This window comes from Echinops telfairi, unplaced genomic scaffold (assembly GCF_000313985.2).
Source record: "Echinops telfairi isolate 266 unplaced genomic scaffold, ASM31398v2 ScPeMD7_7469;HRSCAF=8507_1, whole genome shotgun sequence".
NCBI lineage: Eukaryota > Metazoa > Chordata > Mammalia > Afrosoricida > Tenrecidae > Echinops > Echinops telfairi.
Genome location: NW_022111373.1, coordinates 29,827,390 through 29,841,932, shown reverse-complemented (window position 1 = coordinate 29,841,932; position 14,543 = coordinate 29,827,390).

Below are 14,543 nucleotides of genomic sequence, written 5' to 3'. Positions count from 1 at the left end.
AATGTTTTGAGAAACGATGTACAAATGCGCTTTACACAATTGATGTGTGTATGGATTGGGATAACAGTTGTATGAGCCCCTAATAAAATGTTAAAAAATAAAAATAAATAAAAATTAAAAAAAAATGAAAACCAGATTTAAAAAACCTGAAAGTGTTACAGATAAGCATAAACACAGGCAAATTCAACATTTGTATAACGTGTTATTTTCTTAGGAAATCATTTTCCAGGGGAATTGTGTTACCAAGGGTAAATTTGCTACCAAGCTTAAATTTTTTCAAATGACCTTTTACTAACATATTAAAATATGTTTTTAAAAATTAGAAAATTGTGAACAGAAGGCAGAAAATAGTGATTGTGACCACAATAAATATGGATTTATCATAAGTTACAGCTTCTTATAGGTTGGCACGAAGTCTGAAAAGGGACAGATGAAATTGCAGTTACCTTTTTCACAAGTGCAGTGGGAAGTTTGGTGGGATAAGGGAGAGGCATGAAATATGATTCTACCTCTGTTCATCAGCCCTGCTGTCTGCATCTGGCGGAATACTGTGCTTTTAAAGAAAAACTAATTTCCCTTTCTCTGAAGCTGATTATGTGTCAGGAAATGAGGCACAGCACTATCTAACGTACAAAATATTCTGATATCTGAGTTGATCATCAATCAAAAGCTAGCCTCCTTTAGAGCCACCTGACAGGTTCCTGCCTCACACAGGGCTGGGAGCAGGACGTCTTCCTGTGTAACAATGTTACTTTCCTGCCAGTGTGGACAGTGATTGCTTGAAATCAACACCCATTAACAATAAACCTAAGTCAACTGTGTTTAAGTGGTCTTGTGCCTCTCGGAATCCCTGAGTGACGCACACAGTTAATTCTCTGAAAAGGTTGAACGTTTCAGTCTACCCAGAGGTACCTTGGAAGGAAGGCCTGGCAATCGACATGGAAAACCCTGTGGAGCAGGTTTCTACCCTGACACACATGAGAGTTGCCAAGACACAGAATCAACTTGGCAGAAACCTCTCTTAGTTTCATGTCTCCTTGCATCAAGCCCATTTATTAGTGTTATCTATAAATTTACACTTTAGTCGATAATGGTCCTGATTAGAAATGACTTAGCCAAGACATAGTTTTGTCTATTAAAGAAAAAGGTAAGATTAAATTAAATGGCCTCTCACTGACTATCTCATTTGTGGTCGAGGAAGTTATGTTTGAGATTCTAGAAATGAGAGTAACTGAATTAGCGATGACTGATTTATAAAATAAGAATTTCCAGGTTTGTAGCTTCACCACGAATATGAAACTTTTCCAATGAGAAGCTTCACTTGGTCACTGCCTCATCACAGAACCTTCTATATTGGGTGAAATTTTTAAATTTCCTTTAAAATTTTTATTTTGTTATTTATGGTGGGCTATGTATCTCCTATAACTTTCCATGTCATCTCTATCCATTTTATCTTGAAATGACCACAAGCTGTTTTCTTCTCCTACTTCGTTTTGATTTGCCAAGGTTCAGGGGGTCACGGTACGCAAAGTAGCTAGTACAGAACCAGACATATACTAGGTGCTCAATCTATTCCTGATCTAAGTTATTTCTGCTTGGTTTGGGGATGGGCCTTTGGCTCCATTGAAACTGCACTTGGATTTTTCAAGTGCTTGCTTTGCCGTTTATTACGTTCCATATATTGAACCAGTTAGAATTTCTCAAAGTCAAAGCTCTTCAATAGTGGGAAAAATAAAACCATTTCACAGAGTCTGTGAGATTTTAATAAGATGAGAAATGCTATAATGCGGTGGACACTTTAAAGCACCATACCCACCATAGCTGTTATTATTGAGAGAGAAGAAAAGCACATCTAAACCACCTGATGGATGATTTCTCTGTGCTAACAACCCCTGTTTCTGTCCTTGAATCAGTGACAACAGACCTAGCATAGATAAGCAAATTACCGAATCGGCCCCTGGGGAGGAGGACCACTGAAATGTGAATTCGCTGGCGCATTCCTGTCCCAGCCTTCACCATGCTCCTTGGCAAGGGTTTCTGGCACCACGCTGCCTCTTCCCGCTGCTGGCTCTTTCCAAAGGTTGTCCAGGCATTTTAAGTTTGGCAACCAGTGCAATGAATTGCTTCTTCTTAAAATAAATCACTTGATTTGGCTTACCCTAAGCCTTTTCTCCTTGATTCATCCTGTAGGAATAGAAGAGAAAAAAATAGAAATGTCCACATGGACTCAACCTTGTTCCATCTTCTTGTGTCCTGCACAAACCCCCATACGGTCATGTACCCAAATATTGCCCCTTTCCAGACAGCCAACCCAGTCCAGGATTCTTAGCATTAATGCGTGTGGCCTTCTAAGGATCAAGTAGAACCCCTGGAAATTTTATATTTGCAGAGGTCTGTAAGCTGTTCTCATGGAAATTCCTGTAGGGGTTAAGAGCTAATGATTGAAGAAGATAGAAGATGGAAAAAACCAGATCTGGCTGGAGAGCACTGCACGTGACATAATTTCCTAGCCATAAGCCTTTCGATGTTTATTTTATGTGATGCTGGGCAAAGTGATGCCTTTAATGTTAGTGCTGTATGACACGGGTAATTTTTCACTAAGTAATACATGTGGTCAGAGGAAGCTTTATGACATGACTAGAATACACATGTTTTGAGTAATTGCAAAGTGCCTAATTAATTACACCTTAAACTAGAAACAAGCTTTTTTCCATTCATTTACTGGTGTGTGTGTCTGTGTGCGCTATGTAAGTTTTCTTATCCGGTATCTTACTTTGATCTCTGTAGAAAAAGAAGCTACTCCCCTGAGTTGCTATTGTACTTTGCCTTTCTGTCTATTCATTTGGCTTCCAATGACATCGTTTAGCGTCATCATTCAAACCATTTTTTTCAGGGTAGCATTTTCACTTTGCTCGTGGAACACTGACTGCTACCACCTCCTTCAAATTCATGTAGACTTTGGGATTCACAAGGGACCCATCCCACGACCTGCAACAATCCTCAGTTGATTAATTTCAAGATAACATTTATTCCCAAACCACAAGACAGAGTTAAGTGTAACTGAAATTTCAGCATAATTCTTCAGACTTTTAAAAATTCTAGATCTATGACTCTAAGATTTTTGTTTGTCTATAGCTAGTAAAATAAAGTCAGCCACTTAAATTGCTTAAGTCAACAAAACTACCACAACAATAGTAAAATGTGCTCATGGGTAGGCAAAGATGAACATGAATATGAAACATGCTACACAGAAACATTAAGTTAGGGAATGGCAGCTCAGGAAGGTGATCCTGGTTGCTGGAGTGTTTCTGCAAGCTATCCAAGGAGATGGTCTATCACTAGACCCCAAAGTTTGTTTTATTTTTTGAATGAAGGTATCTTCCTTTAATATTTGCTCCTTTCTTATCCTCAACTCAACATTTTTTTCAGCTAAGTGACTCTCCTATTAATTTTACATTTTCCAAATTTTGCTCATGAAAATGATCAATCTAATAGTTTCACTGTTCATTTCTTAGAAATATTTGTAAGATTTTAGCCTTCTTCCAAATCATTTTCAGTTGACAGTCTTTTTTGTTTGTTGGCTCACATAACAACAAGATAACTACCTATTCAACTTGTAAGGATATTTTATTTCTCATTTAACAAACAGTGAACTATGGGACATTCAATAAAATGGATCAAAATAGATCACCATTTTGGTTTCTACAATATGTAGTTGGTCATCTTGTATACATCTGAGCTACCTCCTAATACAGCATTTCACTCTTTGAAACTTTTATTTTCTAGCTAGGAATTATGACTTCCTTTGACTTGTTTTTAATTTTTTGTCACTGCAAAATCAGAAAATTTCCAAGAAAAAGAATTTCGGATTTTTACTAACAAAGTTATTGTAAAGGCAGAAAAAGTGTAGAACAATAATAATCAGCATGGTGTGTGGGTGTTTACAAACAACCTAGGACCCTCACTTGCAAAACAATCATCTCTTGCTTAGTAAGCTCTCAAGCTTAAGATTTAAATGTATGCTTTAGCAAAATAAAGATAAAATGCTACCTGTGTGAACCTTCTCCTAAAGCTCTTGAGAATCTTCAGAATCATAAGGGTTAAATTCACAGTCCAAAATATGTACTGAAACCAGTACCCTGGATCATGTAACTGAGACTAGTTTTCATATATATATGAAATATACATATATAAATATGTATATATATATATATATATTTTTATGGCAACAATACAGTTGAGTAATGTCTTACTCACCCACAGCTTAGCTTGCTTCATATACTCTAAAAGCAATAGAAGTAGAAAGTCATGGTGACCTCAGTCCAGAAAAAAAGTCCTTGGGTGGATCAAACTGTAAAAGCATGTGTTTGCTAACCAAAAGCTTGGAGGTTCAAGTCCACTCAAAGGCTTGATAGCCCTATCAGAAGATAACCCTATCAATGTAATTTTAAAATGCTCAGCTATTGAAAACTCTATGGGGCACAAATCTACTCCAACACAAATAAATTCACCAGGATTCAGAATCAACTCACTGAGAAATGGTGACTTGTGGCGACCCCAGCCTACATCCCTTAGATCGTGAAAACAAACAAAAACTGCTCACACTCATCCTTGTTCGGAGAAGATCTGAGCACTTCCCCATTACAGGTCACATTTTTTCATAAAATACCTTACCTGCTGAATTCAGTTGATGCAAGAAATGCTCCCACCGGTTTTAGTCACCTAATAATTCAGGGTTAAATGCAGAGCCAGCATTTATTTTACAGAGATATGAAAGACAAGGTTAATACAGAGCACTAATAAAATAAATAGCTTATATTAGCCCACTCATGCAAGACATACACAGTCTTTTTAAAGAACTCGCTTCTACCTGGGCTGCCGGCATGGGCTGGCTCTGTGGCACTCCACAATGCGACCCTGCACGCCAGTCAGCACCTGCCACCAAGAATCATGGGGCATGCTCCAAGACCACGGGGCCGAGCCCTCCCCCCCGCAGACGTAACAGTGCACCAGTTTCCTCGTGGCGGCTGGCTCGCTCTCCTGTATCGCTGTGCTACGTGACAGTCCCCACTGGGCGCGTCCTGTTCAAGTTGCGTTCTTTCAAGGCGTCTTCGTCCCTTTCCTGAGACTTGTGTCCGTGGCATTTCCTGAACGTTTCAGCGTATCTCTGAATGGACGTTTCATCGGAGCTACTAAAGTTACCTGTCTTCAATAATAGTGGGGTTGTTAAAAAACAAACAAAAAACTCACTTCTCTTATAAAAAGTGGAGTTCTTTTCACTATTGTGATTGGCACATTTTACGGCTCTTTTTAGTGCTTAGATGGTTTAAAATGAAACATTTTCCTATAGTTTCACTTTTAATGAAATAAGCAACATTGATGAAATGTAAGTTGCAAAGGTTGGCAGGTCCTACTGCTGCATATTCAGAGAACTATAGAAATATCTTTAAAAAAAAAAAAAGAAATATCTTTATTTTGTTGTATTTAGATTAATCAAATATTTTAATGGTTGAAATAATATGTGTATTGAAATACGGTAACCCCGTTATCACATTTAGTAAGGTTGTAGCTAGAAATATGTAGTGCAAGCAGATAAAGAACATTTTGGAGTTCGCTCTGGACTCTCAATAGAGGACCCTTTCTGTGGCATGATTTTATTGGACCTTTCAAATCCTAAGGACAAAGGTTTCCTAAGCCTTACAAATTCATAGGGCCAGGAACCTGGTAGAAACTGAGTATTATCCTGAAGGCGGGAGTTCAGGGAAGCCAAGAAAATGATTTGACCGAGGCCTCTCATTGATCAATGACCTTACACTGAGAGACTGCAAAGAGGCTTACGCATAAAGCCATCTGAAAGGTAGTCCTCACGTCCTTATAGGATCCATTGTTTTGGTAATGTCGTTTAGCATTTCTTCATCTTCTATCATGTCAGAAGCTACAAAACGGAAGTGGCCAGGGACTTCTCTGCAAAGCACTTCCTGTTACCTTACAGAATTGACAAGTCTGGAATTTTATATTTTATTTATTTATTTAGTCAGTGCGACTTTCATTCATTACTTTTGGTCATGAACTTCCTTTCTACTCTGAAATCCAACGTAGAGTCCCAAAATCTACGACAAATAAAAGCAGAGCTGTTCACACGAAATTAGAAATCTTTCTGGCCCCCAACGTCCCTCCAGGGGAGTTTGCTGTATTCGGAGCAGTGAAGCCAGCTTGGCCTCTTAGAGTCCCTGTGCCCAACCAAAGAGACCACTCGCCCTCCTGCCTCTTCCTGGTGAGCCTGCCTCTGTGTGGGCCCACGGTCCACCCACTGTGTCAATAAATCTGCTGAGAGGTCTGTCTCTTTTTCAAGGACCCCTCTACTTTCACCAAGCATAACATCCCTCTCTACGGATTGGTTCCTCCAGATAACACAGTCAATGTCTGAGACCCAGAGTCTCATCATCGACACTTCTCATGGGACTCCCGGCCGAACTTCTTGCCAGACAGATTTGCTTGTTCTTATGGAAATCCTTGCTGTGTTGAGTGTTCATCGCTAACACCGTGATTCGAAGACCTCGGTTATACCCACCCTTCATTATGGACTGTCCAGCTTTCACAGGCATCTAAGCTGATTGAAAATACTGTGGCTTGGGTCAAGTGTGCCTTTGGTTGTCAACATTTAAGGAATTACTTTGCAGCAGATTTTCCCCATGCAATACGTCATTTGATTTCCTGACTTCTGATCCCAGGGGCATTGATGATGGATCCAAATAAAAAGAAAACTTCCATCTTTTCTCTGTTTATCATGATTTTGTGTGTTGGTTCAGTTGTGTATTGACTTTGTACCTTGAGTAGTTGTCCATATTGAATATTGTAGTATTTGACCCTTATCAGTAAGTGCTTCAACTCTTCTGCTTACACAAGCAAGGCTGTGTCATCTGCTTATTGCACATTATTCATGATTCTTCTTCCAATTCTGATGCCATGTTCTCTTCCACATTGCCCAACTTCTCAGATCATTTGCTGAGCAAACAGATTGAATGAATGTGGTAAAGATGCAGAACTGATGCATACCTTTCCTGATTTTAAACCACGAAGCATCCCCTTTTCTATTTGAAAAACTGCCTCTTGGTCTATGAGCAGGTTCTGTAAGAGCACAGTAAATGTTGTGGAATTCCCATTGCTCTTAATAGTATCCATAATTTATTATGATCCACAGAGCTGAATACCTTTGCGTATTCAATAAAATACTGATAGTCTTGTATTCTCTGCTTTTAGTCCCAATCCATCTGCTACCAATAATTATCTCCTTCACTCCTCTTCTGAATCTGGTATGAAATTTCAAACTCAGAAAGCAAGATTTGGGGAGGACTATGTGTGCTATGAGTTGAAATAAATTCAACAACTGATAGCAGCAATAACAAGGCCAGTGTAGCCTTTGGCCTCAGCTCAGAGACACCTTCTGCTCAGGTCACCCAGCTGTGGGTGGTAGGCCCCAGACAGACTTACAACCAAGCAGAAGTCAGATTGCGGCTGGTAATTTCACTTTTGAGCCCATGTTATCCCGAGCCCAACATCTCAGGAATGATGGTGTGTGGTATTCTGTTAACACACTATCAGAAATCAATCCACGTGAGAAACATAACTTCTTTTTTAAAAATCATGTGTGCTGATCTCACAATAACTGAGGTCTACAAGTAAATGTATGGCTAGACACACAGACTGAACAGGTGTCGGAGGGGGAGTAGGACTAAACCCATGAATATATACGGGTTTGTGTCTGTGTGTTTTCCTCTGCTGAAAATACAGCCATGAATGTGGTAGACCTTCTAGGAGCAAGGTTATGAAAACTTCTTAGATATAACCACAAACAGTCATGTGCTTCTCAATATTAAATTTATACATCTAGTCCCATAATTTTAAACCTGCTGTAATGAAGTTGTTAAAATATGCAAATCAAGAAGTCCCTTTGTTCTCCTGCCACTTCTTTAACTAGTGCCATACTCTCACATGTGTATAGAGGAGTCTCCGGGTGACACAAATGGTTAACCTACACTATGACTACTAACATCAATGACTACTAACAGAGGGATTTGCCGGTGATGCAAACCACGGAAAGGGGTCTCGGGGAAAAAAAAAGTGACAATCTGTTTCTTAACAGTAGCATCCTTCAAAGCCGTATGGAGTACAGTTTGACGAAATGCATGGCGTCATCATAAATTGGAATCCACTTGGCAACAGTTGGGTCTGTTTTCTTATGTTTACACGGAGTCTATGGAGACACATGCACAGAAAGAAGGTGATGCAAAAAAGCTTTACAGAGAAGAGACCCAGGCAGCAGAAGAGGTGTTATTTGAATCATTGCTATCATTTGATAAATATTTATGGAATAAATTCCAGATTCTGGGCTCATGCCAAAGCTGTCTGAGAGCAGCAAATGGCTTCCAGAGGAGATTTGCAGCAGAGTGGCACGCTTGCAACATCTTCCAAGACTTATTTTTCTTTTCTTCTATCTTTATTTTCCTTTCAGATGAACCCCTTCTGGACCTTTGCTGCAACTCTATCTTGAGTCATGGCCCTTGAGGTCTTGGAGAAATAGACAGAGTGAAGGCTTGACAATATTGTAGAAAGCTAGAAGCTTGGCTTCTCTCTCCCCACCCCACCCCCCACCCCCAGGAAGTCAGCTGTGAGTTTCAAGTCCAGCTCGAAGGAAAACACTCCAGTTGGCCTATGGTTCCCTTTTCTATTCACCTTCAGTCAAGCACTGCCAGTCCACAGTAATTTAGCTTCCAGAGACCAGCCCTCTTTTTTTTTTAAATCATTTTATTGGGGTCATACAACTCTTATCACAATCCACACAAACATCAATTGTGTAAAGCACACTTATACATTCGTTGCCCTCATCATTCTCAAAACTCGCTTTCAGCTTGGGTTCCTGGAATCAGCTCCTCATTTTCCTTTATCTCTTCCCCCCTCCCTCATAAGCCCTTGAGAGTTTATAAATTATTATTTTATCTTATCTTACACTGTCCGGTGTCTCCCTTCACCCACTTTTCTGTTGCCAAACCCCAGGGAGGAGGTTACATGTAGATCCTTGTGATCAGTTCCCCCTTTCTACAACCCCCTTCCCTCCCAGTATCACCACTCTCACCACTGGTCCTGAGGAGCTCATCTGTCCCGGATCCCCTGTGTTTCTAGTTCCCATCTGTACCGCTGTGCATCTTCTGGTCTAACTAGGTTTGTAAGGTAGAATTGGGGTCATGGTATTGGGGAGAGGAAGCGTTTAAGTACTAGAAGAAGGTTGTGAGTTTCATTATTGCTATACTGAACCCTGAGTGATTCATCTCCTCCCGACTACCCCTCTGCAAGGGATGTCCAGTTGTCTACAAATGGGCATTGGATCCCCATCAAGCGCCACCCTCATTCACGATGATATGATTTTTCTCCCCCTTTCAAGCCTTTAAGATCCCAGATGCTATATCTCTCGATAGCTGGGCACCATCAGCTTTCTTCACCACACTTACTTATGCACACAGTCGTCTTCAGCGTTTATGCGGGAAAGGTGATCACAATGATGGTTTTTGTTCTTTGGTGTCTATCTGATCCCTTCAACACCTCATGATCACACAGGCTCGTGTGCTTCTTCTCTGTGGGCTTTGTTGCTTCCAAGCTAGATGGCTGTTTGTTTATCTTCAAGCCTTTAAGACCCCGGACACTATATCTTTTGATAGCCGGGCACCTTTAACTTTCTTCACCACGTTTGCTTATGCACACGTTTGTCTTCAGCGACCATGTTGGGAAGGTGGGTATCATGGAATGACCGTTTAGCTGAGCAACGTGTTTTTGTATTAAGGGAATGCACGCAAGGAGGCCCAATGTCCACCTGCTACCCTACTAATAAACCTATAAATATATGCACATAGGTCTACTTCCTCCATAATCATAAATATATTTACATATGTACATGTCTGTATTTAGGCTATGTATGCCTTTTGCCTCCTACTCCTTTCCTCTATTTCCTTACGCCTTCCTATTGTCCTACTACCATGTTCAGCCTTCATTCTAGTTTCAGTAATTCCTCTCAGTTACCTTGCCCTTGGTCACTCCCTACCAGTCCTCCCATCCCCTCCCTGCCACTGGTTTTGAAACACTTGTTGTTCCCTTGTCCCTGGGTTGGCCAGTATCCCCTCCCTTCCCCCAATTCCCACACTCTCATGTCCCTCTGGGACCGTTGGTCCCGTTATTTTCTTCTCACATTGTTTGTCCAGCCTCTCTTATCTAGGTGGACCTGCAGAGATAATAATATGTGCATAAAATTGCAGGTGGCTTCAACAGCACCAAACAAAGTGGCACATAAGAACATGGTGATGATGGCAGTAACAACGACAACTTAACAAACAAAAAGCCACTGACATACAAAAATTTAAAAGAAGAGAAAAAAAAACCCACAAAAAACAGAAGAAAAAAGAACAGCCTGTTAATAGTTCAAGGTCTGTCTGTTGACCTTTAGGGGTGTTTTCCAGACTAGCCTGATGGGGTACCACGTCCTGGCCCCAAAGTCCATCCTTGATACTCCCTCAGGACCTCCTTGCTCTGCTCTCCCCGCCGCTCAATTGCACGTCCCCAGTGTTTTGCCTCAGTGTGGTGGGGTCAGCTCAATCACACAACCTACACTGTGTCTCTGGTGCTGCCCGGTGTAGGGCCATGGGTCAGTGCAGAATGTTGCATCTCACAGTTGGGCCAGCTATATGGTCCTCTCTGTACACTGGGCCCTCTGAGCCCGGCTGTCGTCCTCTGAGCTTGGTGGGCCCAGGTGTGCTCTGCTCCGTTCTTCCTCCTTCCTTTGTTTCAGCTTCCTTCTGGGTGTGGTGTAGTAGGTCAGCTCCTTTCCCACAGCAGACGATCTATTTTCATTTTCTGTGGCACTCTCTGCCATGGTGGGGGTCGGGCTGATTCTGGTTAGGGCTGGCATATGGTCCGGTCTTTTTGTGGATTCCTCTGCACGTTACATTGCCCTCCTGGTTTGGCGTGTCATGGTGGGGTCTGTATGCACATTCCAGTTCTGTGGGGACACAACCAATACTCTCCCCCTGGGTGGGTTAATGCCGTGTTCCCCCCCCCACCCCCCGTGCCATCAACTCAGATTCTCCCCACCCTGCTTCTCCCTCCACCTATCCCCCTTCCCCTTCTTTATGTTGGACTCTCATGTACCTCCCTAGATATGGACACCAGCCCTCTTAATCCAAGAATCTCAAGTATCTTAAACCAATTCTATGCATCATGATTGAAATACTTTGCAATAATGGCAAAAATCAGCTGTTGTCCCTTAGACTGTAGTTGTTAGGCTCAAACCTGATTGTTCTTGAAAATTAAGTTCTTTCTGATTGTGATACATCTTGGGGTCTAACTGGGGTAGATATCTGACACCACTATCTACCCCAGCCTTGAGCTTTAGATTGGGAAGCCGTGTGGACTCTCCAAAGGCTTGCTAGTTCCACCTCTGCGTTGCTCCATTAGCAATCATTGCCTTTAGGACAGATGAGTTTGTCCTTTTAGTAGTTCATGGTACTTTCTTTTTTTTATAATTAATTATTTAAAAAAATAATCATTTTATTAGGGGCTCATACAACTCATCATAATCTGTACATACGTCATTTGTGTCCAGCACATTAGTACATATGTTGACTTCATCATTCTCACAACACCCGCTTTCAACTCAAGCCCTTGGTGTCAGCTCCTCCTTTTTCCTCCTCCCTCACCGCTGTCCCCTCCCCCTGAACCCTTGATAATTTATAAATTATTATTATTTTATCATATCTTACTCCATTCAACATCTCCTTCACCCACTTCTCCGCTGTCCGTCCCCCAGGGAGGAGGCCATATGTAGACCTTGTCATCTGTTCCCCCTTTCTCCCTCACCTTACCTCCACCCTCCCACTATCGCCACTCTCTCCACTGATCCTGGGGGGTTCATCTGCCCTGGGTTCACTGTATTTCCAGTTCCTATCTGTGCCAGTGTACATCCTCCGGTCCAGCCAGATATGTAAGGTAGAATTGGGATCATGGTAGTGGGGGGGTGGAAGCATTTAAGAAGTAGAGGAAAGTTGTATGTTTCATTGTTGCTACACTGCACTCTGATTTGCTCCTCTCCTCCCCGCAGCCGTTCTGCAAGGGGATGTCCAATTTTCCCCAGATGGGCCCTGGGTCCCCACTCTGCACTCCCCCTCATTCACATTGTTATGGTTTTTATTTTTGTTTTTTTTGGGGGGTCTTTGATGCCTGATACCTGACCCCTTCGCTGCCTTGTCATCTTACAGGCTGGTGTGCTTCTACCATGTGGGCTTTGTTGTTTCTCAGTTAGATGGCCCCTTGTTTATCTTCCAGCATGTGGGACCCCAGATTCTGTGTAATTTGACAGCTTGACATGGTACTTTCTTTTATTAAATTTTTTTCAAAAGTTTTATTAGCATATATTTCAAATATCATACAATTCAATGTTTTAACCACATCAAGAAAAGTTGTAGAGTCATCACCACAATCAGTTTTAGAAAATTTTATTCATTGTTGTGTTAATTGTTACCATGGTACTTTCAAAATTCCTCACCAGGATCAAATTCAAGTGCATCATTTTTTTTGGTCTTCCTTACTCATTGTCCAAATTTTACTTGCATATGAGACAATTGAAAATACCATCGCTTGAGGCAGGCACACCCTAGTCCTCAAAGTAACATGCTTGCTTCTCAAGTAACTGAAGAGGTTCTGTGTAACATATTTACCTAATGTGACTTGTCTTTCTCTTGGCTGCTGCTTCCATAAACATTGCTGGTAGATGCAGCAAGATGAAATCCTTGACAAGGCCAACCTTTTCTCCATTTATCGTGATGTTACCTATTTGTCCAGTCGTAAGAATTTTGGTCTTCTTTACACTGGGTCCTCATCCAGACTGAAGGCTGCAATCCTTGATCTTCATCAGCAACAGCTTCAGGTCCTCCTCACTTTCAAGCCAGGTTGTTTCATCTGCATATAGCAGGTTGTTAATAAGCCTTCCTCTGATCCTGATACCAAGTTCTTCATATAATCTAGCTTTCTTTGATTATCTGCACAGCATATCGTTTGAGTAAGTATGGTGAAAGAATCCAATCCCAGTGCACACCTTTTCTGTTCACACAACTGCCTCTAGATCCATGTATAATTTCTACACGAGCACAATGAAGTATTCTGGAATTCCCATTCTATTCAAGGTTACCCATTGTTTGTTATAATCCACACGCTTAAATGCCTTTGGATAGTCATTAAAACACCAATAAGCATCATTCCGGATTCTCCGCTTTCAGTAAGAATTCATCTCATATTAGCAATGATACCTCTTGTTCTCTGCCTCTTCTGAATCCAGCCTGCCCCTCTGGCAGCTCCCTGTCAATGTACTGATGCAGTCATTGTTGGATGATCTTCAACGAAATCTTGCTTGCACTCGATATCAATGATATTGTTCTATTAGTTGAGCATTCTGTTTAGTCACCTTTTTTGGAGTGGGAACAAATATGAATCTCTTTCAGTCAAGTGGCCAAGTAACTGTCTCCCAAATTTCCTGAAACAGACCAGTAAATTCTCCCAGTGCTTTGTCAGCTATTGAAACTTTTCGATTGGTATTCCATCAATTCCCGCACCCTTGTTTTTGGCCAATGCCTCAAGTGCAGCTTAGATACTTGCACAGAACACTTAAATTACAACTATGCTACTAGCATAATATATAAATATTAATAAATATATTTATAATCACAGGTTTGAAGAGAATTAAAACTTCCGATAATACATACACTCTAACTATATTATATTAGCATGCCATTACCTATAAGTATATACATATAAAATATTAATAATATTTTATAAAAGTGAATCTCACTGCCATCGAGTTGATGATGACTTAGGGTGGCCCTATAGGATGGGGTAGAACTGCTCCTGTTAGTTTCCAACATTATATCTATATATAACTCTTTATGGGAGTAGAATGCCCTGTCTTTCCCCTGAGGCGCGGTTAATGGTTTCAATTGCTGACCTTGTAGTTAGCAGCCCAACAAATAATCACTACACCACCAGGACTCCTAAGATTATAATACATAAGAATATATATTTGTATGTGATAATTTATATATACAAATATAAATTATTTTATGATGTATAAAATTGCTATACTGAATATTCTCTGGTGGACAAGCACTGTAAGTACATTGTTTCTATAATTTAAATTTGCACAGGGTTCACTGATTAAATTTATACAAGCATATAAATCATAGTGGTAATTTCAGTTTTCTAAAAATGATGTCTTCCATTTCCCCTCCTGTATACTGCCTGGAAAATCTAATTACTTGCATAACCATGTGTTTGTTCAATATTTTATTCGTATTCTTTTTAATAATTATCATTGAACAAATTTAAGCGTTGGAACCTAATGAGCTATTGGGAAACAATGCTTTAACTATGGGTAGATAAAGGCTCAAAGATATAAAGTGATCGCCCAGCTATACCGCCTTGCTCTTTCGTCATGCTGTTCTTTCATAGGT